Source organism: Propithecus coquereli, unplaced genomic scaffold, assembly GCF_000956105.1.
Source record: "Propithecus coquereli isolate 6110/MARCELLA unplaced genomic scaffold, Pcoq_1.0 Scaffold3, whole genome shotgun sequence".
Taxonomy (NCBI): Eukaryota; Metazoa; Chordata; class Mammalia; order Primates; family Indriidae; genus Propithecus; species Propithecus coquereli.
In genome coordinates, this window is record NW_012148618.1 from 3,335,304 (window position 1) to 3,342,353 (window position 7,050).

Consider the following 7,050-nt stretch of genomic DNA (forward strand, 5'->3'; position numbering starts at 1 on the left):
TTTAATACTCTAAATAAAATAAAAGGAACAAATAAATGAAATAAAAAATCAAGAGAGAATTGAAAGAAGTAAAAGTAGTCAAAGAAGTCATAGAAGTAATGAAGTCTCCATGAAAGTAGAATCAAAATTCAAAGAAATGCAAAACAGAAAAGATAAAGACACAAGACATAACGAATCAAGTCAGGAGGCAAACTATTCAACTCATATGTTCTAGGAAAACAGAGAAAACAGAAGGGATGAATTTAAAGGAAACAATGAAAATAAATCTCTGAGAACAGAATGGCTTAAGTTTCTGGGTATGAAAGATTTACTGAATGCCCAGTATGATTAAAAAACAATACCAAAGCACATTATTATGAAATTTTATTACCCTAAAGATGGAAAAGATCATAAAATTATTACAAAAAAAGAAAATACATAGACCACAAATAAGTTAGCAAAAATTCGAATGGTATGAATATGCTCCATAGCAAAACTGGACCCCGGAGTACAGTGGAAAAGTGCCTCCAACTGATTTGCAGTCTAGAATTCTATACAAAAAAAAACATCATTTAGGAAGATGGAATCAAACAGTTTTAGTCATGCAAAGATTTATAAAATTTACTTCACAAGTGTCTTTTTTATTTTTTTTATTTTTGAAGTTTGGGATAATGTGGTCCAGTAAAACAAGAGGAAGAAGAGGATTCAGAAATCAGTGTAGACTTGAGAGGTTGAGGTGGGAGAATCCCTTGAGCCCAGGAGTTGGAGGCTGCAGTGAACTATGATCATGCCACTGCACTCCAGCCTGGACTACAGAGTAAGACTCTGTCTCTTAAAAAAACCCAAGCAAGCAAACGAATACATAAATCATGCATATGATGCAGGAAGTGGCCAAAGGCACTCTTTTCCTTTTTCTATTTTTTCTTTTTACACCAGATGGATAATGTGCCAATGTTAAAACCAGGTTTGAGGGAGGCCCATCTCACACATAATTGTGAAAACCCAATCATCACACTTATGAATACCAAAAGTATTAAAAGGCACTTTTAAGATGACAACTGTGCAGTAGGCATAGAGCACAAAAGAAATGGATGAGAGAAGAATGGAAGCCCCCAGGATGGAAGTCTTCCAGAAACAGAGAGGGAAGGGTGGGAATTTATATTATTTGATATGTTGGAGCATCTTAGTTGTAAGGGTGCTGTCTATAGGATGGAACAAGTTGATATATTTAAAAAACATTTTATCATTTAGAGTTCTAAGAGGAAGTCGATGACACACTCAAAATAGGATAATTCAAAAAAAGGTTTATTTACAAAGAGACTGTCTATAAATTTGTAGGTATGGAGGAGCCACATTGGCCGGTGCCATAATGTGGGGAGAGATGCGGCATAGGTGTTAACACCTCAACACCCAGTCAGACAGGGACCTGCCTGAAGTAGGTGCAAATTCCCGGCAGGAGAGGTTGGGCTCTGTGGAGAGGAGACTATAGCAGGAAGCATCTTGAACTCCCCTGAGCTCTGTGCTAGGACTGCACTGGGTGGGGAGGGACTGGTTTGAACTATCGCTCGAGGGATTTAGGAGACAGGCACCTCACCTCTGGCCATCAGCGGGACCAGAACAACGGAGGTGAACACTGAAAAGGCGACTCTACCCTGGAAACCACTGCAGGCGATTAGGCTGGCTAACGGTGGGTCAGAAAGTGTAAGACCTGCCAGACAGGTGCGAGATTGTGGGAGGGTGACACACACGAGATAGCAGGCGTCCTGTTGACTCAGCTGCCTAATCTGGCATCCGCCAACTCCTGAACAGTCACCCCTAGTCTTAGCGCTCTGCGGGTGGGTGGCCACCATTTTTGGGGTCCACAACCCAGACGCTATGGTGCGCTAGGTTTCCTGTGGCACCCTTTCTCTACCCCGCAGACTCTTGAGACAGGCTGTGCCCTTCCGCTACCTGTTGTCAACTAGCTGGGCCCATTTTGATGGGTGAATTTTGAGTGCTTCCCCAGTCTTGGGAGGCTAACACCTGAGGGATTCACAGGCACTGGGGCGCCGGGCAGACTCAGGCATCACCCCTCCCCCTGGCGCAGCAACTTTTGCGCTGAAAGTGGTAGGCTCCACCTCTGGAGGTAGGGAGAGGCAAGAAAAGCCACTTTTCCTGTGTGACTGGTGTGAATCTGCAGGGCCTTGGCTCAGATCAATAGTTGACCGCCCAGTGACTTGGCCTGTCAGACTGGCTTAGGTCATCCAGTAGAATCATAATTACGGGGCCTGATCTCCGCATCCGGGTGGCTGCCAACAGTGGGGTTGATGGTTGAGGAAGGAAAATCCTGGCCAGAGGCTACAGCAGGTGCACCAAGTAAACCCTCACATCAGGAGCAGCCTCCCAAGTGTGGTGGAAGAACCTTGAATAACATATTAGCGGCAGATCAAGCAACCATAGAAGCACACACATCCAGGTTGGTAGGCAGCAGCTGTGATCTGACTTGCTCCTACCACCACTTTAAGGGGGAATGGGATCCAAGTAACCCTAGGGAGTGGCAAGATCCTTCCTAAAGATTGGGGCATTAGTATTCCTCACCTGGGGACCAGAAACCAATGCAGAGGCATTAGATTACCTCGATAACTGGCTCCTCCACATAATCTACAACCAATGACAGGGTAACCCCACAGCTCAGCACAGTGCCCTCCATCTCAAGCTATTAGAGGGCAGAGAAATTACACACACAGGTATGATTCACCACATGGGAGCTTAAGATGGGGGTCCAAACTCACTAATCTCCACTGGCAAGAGGTGAAGACAACAGGTCAGAGGCAACCCAACTTGTCAAAATTCCTCTAAGGCAATACAAGACCAATGCACCTCCTCCCAATACTGTTAAGGAACGTCCCTTGGGGGCTTGAAGTTAAGGGCACAAACCAGTCCTAGCACTCCAAGTTACCCTGATGAGAAAGAACCAGAGAAAGAACACAGGGAATGTGAAAGAACATAGAGAAAAATCACCCCAAAAAGAAATCATGAGACCCTCAAAATTGGATAATAATTTAAATTAAATGGTTAAATTGACAGAGAAAGAATTCCAAATATGGATTGTAAGGAAACTCAATGAAATTGAAGAGAAAATAGAAACCCAACACAAAGAAGCCATGAGAATAATATAGGGAATAAATGAAAAATTCTCTAAAGAAATTGAAATATTATGAAAAAACCAAACAGAAACCTTAGAAATGAAGGGGGCATTCAAGGAACTTCAAAACACAATGGAAAACCTTAAAAATAGAATGGATCATGCAGAGAAGAGAATCTCAGAGATTGAAGATAATGCCTATGTGCTAAACAAATCAGATGAAGAAAAAGAACACAGAAGCAAGAGACAAGAGCAGAACATACAAGAAATGTGGGATTATGTAAAGAAACCAAACATAAGAATTATAGGTATCCTGGAGAGAGAAGAAGAAAATACACAAGGGCTGGAAAATCTATTTCTTGGAATACTGGAGGAAAATATGCCTGGCCTGGCCAGAAACCTAGTTATCCAGATACAAGAAGCACACAGAACTCCTAGGAGACTCAACGTGAAGAGGCAAACACCATGTCACATAATTATCAGACTGGCCAAAGTAAACATGAAAGAGGAAATCCTTTGCCCAGTAAGATGAAAACAACAGATAACCTACGAAGGAAAACCTATCAGACTAACTGCAGACTTCTCAAATGAAACCCTACAAGCCAGAATGGACTGGGAATCCATCCTCAATCTTCTTAAACAGAACAATGGCCAACCTAGAATTCTTTACCCAGAAAAGCTGAGCTTCATCTATGAGGGAGAAATACTGTCCCAGACAAGCAATCACTGATGGAATTTGTGAAGAGCAGACCTGCTTTGCAGGAAGTACTCAGACCTGCATTACACACTGAACAGCACAATAGACCCCCACCAAATTAAAAACACTCAAGAGTTAAAGCCCAGAACCCAGATTCCACGATGGCTCAAGAGGTAAAACAAAACAATAAGAACATACCCAAAAATATGAACAGAAGCCTACCTCAAATATCAATCCTCTCAATAAATGTGAATGCCTTGAATTGTCCTTTGAAGAGACATAGACTGGCCGAGTGGATAAAACATTATAAGCCAAGTATCTGCTATTTCCAGGAAATGCATCTAACCCATAAAGATGCTTTCAAACTCAAGGTCAAGAACTGGAAAACAAACTTGCAAGCAAATGGAAACCAAAAGAGAGCAGGGTTAGAGATTCTGATGTCAGACAGCATAAATTTTAAAATAGCAAAAGTAAAGAAAGACAAAGATGGTCACTATATAATGGTGAAAGGAAAATAATCCAACAGGAAGACTTAAAAATTCTTAATATCTATGCACCCAACACAGCAGCACCCAGATATATAAAGCAAACCCTGTATGAACTAAATAGCATGATAAACAGTAATACCATAATAGCAGGGGATTTCAACACCCCACTGTCTGAAATGGACAGATCCTCCAAACAAAAAATAAGCAAAGAAATAATGTACTTAAATAGAGCTCTAGAACAAATGGGTCTAACAGACATCTACAGAACATTCCACCCAAATAAAGCCAAATATACATTCTTCTCATCAGCTCATGAAACTTTCTCCAAAATTGACCACCTCCTAGGCCACAAATCAGATCTCAACAAATTTTAAAAAATAGAAATTGTACCCTGTATCTTCTCAGACCATAGTGGTATAAAACTAGAAATCAATTCCAACAGTAATGCTCACTGCTTCACAAAGTCATGGAAATTAAACAATCTATTGCTAAATGACCGCCGGCTGAAGGAAGAGATTTAGATGGAGATCAAAAAATTTTTGAATTAAATGATAATGGGGATACAAGCTATCAAAACCTGTGGGATACAGCAAAAGCATTCCTGAAAGGAAAACTAATAGCATTAAGTGCTCACATCCAAAAGATAGAAAGATCACAAATCAACAAACTAATAAACCATTTCAAGGAATTGGAAAAGGAAGAGCAAATTAATTGTAAACCTAGCAGAAAAAAGGAAAAAACTAAGATTAGAGCAGAACTAACTGAAGTTGAGAATAAAAGAACTATACAGAAGATCAATAAAACCAAAAGCTGGTTTTTTGAAAAGATAAACAAAATTGATAGCCCTCTTGCTAGATTGACAAGAACTAGAAAGGAAAGAACTTTACTAAACTCAATCAGAAATGAAAAAGGAGAGGTCACTACAAACCTCATGGAAATACAAAACATTATCTTTGAATATTATAAAAATCTATATGCCCAAAAGCTACAAAATGTGGAGGAAATGGACAAATTCTTGGAAACACACAACTTCCCTAAGCTCAATCAGGGGGAAATAGAATTCCTGAACAGATCAATATCAAGTGCAGAAATTGGAGCAGCAATAAAAAAATCTTCAAAAAAAAAAAAAAAAGTCCCAGACCAGATGGATTCACACCTGAATTTTACCAAACATACAAGGAAGAACTCATACCTATACTGCAGAAATTATTCCAAAAAATTAAGAAGGATGGTAACCTCCTCAATTCATTCTACGAAACCAATATCACCTTGATACAAAAGCCAGGAAAGGATGTAGCAAAAAAAGAAAAAAACAACAAAACAAAACAAAACAAAAAAACCACAGACCAATATCCCTCATGAATATAGATGCAAAAATTCTCAACAAAACTTTAGCAAACTGAATCCATCAGCACATCAAAAAAATAATTCACCATGACCAGGTGGGCTTTATCCCAGGAGTGCAAGGCTGTTTCAACATACACAAATCTATAAATGTAATTCACCACATAAATAAAAACAATAACAAAGACCATATGATTCTCTCAATAGACGCAGAAAAAGCATTTGATAAAATCCAGCACACTTTTATGATAAAAACCCTCAACAAAATAGGCAGATGGGACATTCCTTAAAATTATTAAAGCCATATATGACAAATCCACAGCCAATATTATGGTGAATGGGGAAAAATTGAAAGCATTCCCACTTAGAACTGGAATCAGACTAGGTTGCTCACTATCTCCACTTCTATTCAACATAGTGCTGGAAGTCCTTGCCAGAGCAATCAGACAAGAGAAGGGCATTAAGGGTGTCCGAATGGGGGCAGAAGAGGTCAAACTATCACTCTTTGCTGATGATATGCTATTGTACCTAGAAAATCCCAAGGATTCAGCCAATAGACTCCTGGAATTGATAAACGAATTCAGTAAAGTCTCAGGCTACAAAATTAATGCACACAAATCAGTGGCATTCATATACGCCAATAACAGTCAAGACAAAACTCAAATCAAAGATGCAACACCTTTCACAATAGCATCAAAGAAATTTAAATATTCAGGAATATGTTTAACAAAGGAGGTGAGAGATATTTATAGGGAGAACTACAAAACACTGAGAAAAGAAATTGTAGACAATGTGCACAGATGAAAATCCCTACCATGCTCATGAATTGGTAGAATCAATATTGTTAAAATGTCCATTCTACTTAAAGTGATCTACAGAATTAATGCAATCCCTATCAAAATTCCACCATCATTCTTTACAGATTTAGGAAAAATAATTCTATGCTTCGTCTGGAACCAGAGAAGAGCTCGTATAGCCAAAGCAATCTTAAGCAAAAAGAACAAATTGGGAGGCATCTGTCTGCCAGACTTCAATCTTTACTATAAGTCTATAGTAATCAAAACAGCATAGTATTGGCACAAGAATGGAGATACAGACCTTTGGAATAGGATGGAGATCCCAGATATAAAACCATCCTCATATTGTCACCTAATCTTTGACAAAACAGACAAAAGTATACATTGGGGAAAAGAATCTCCATTCAACAAATGGTGCTGGGAAAACTGGATATCCACAGGCAGAAGATTGAAACTGATCAACTCATCATGGATAACAGACTTAAACCTAAGGTGTGAAAACTTAAGAATTCTGGAACAAAATGTGGAGAAGACCTTTTAGACATTGGCCTAAGTAAAGAATTTGTGAAGAAGACCCCCAAAGTAATTACAGCAGCAACGAAACTAAACAAATGGGACCTG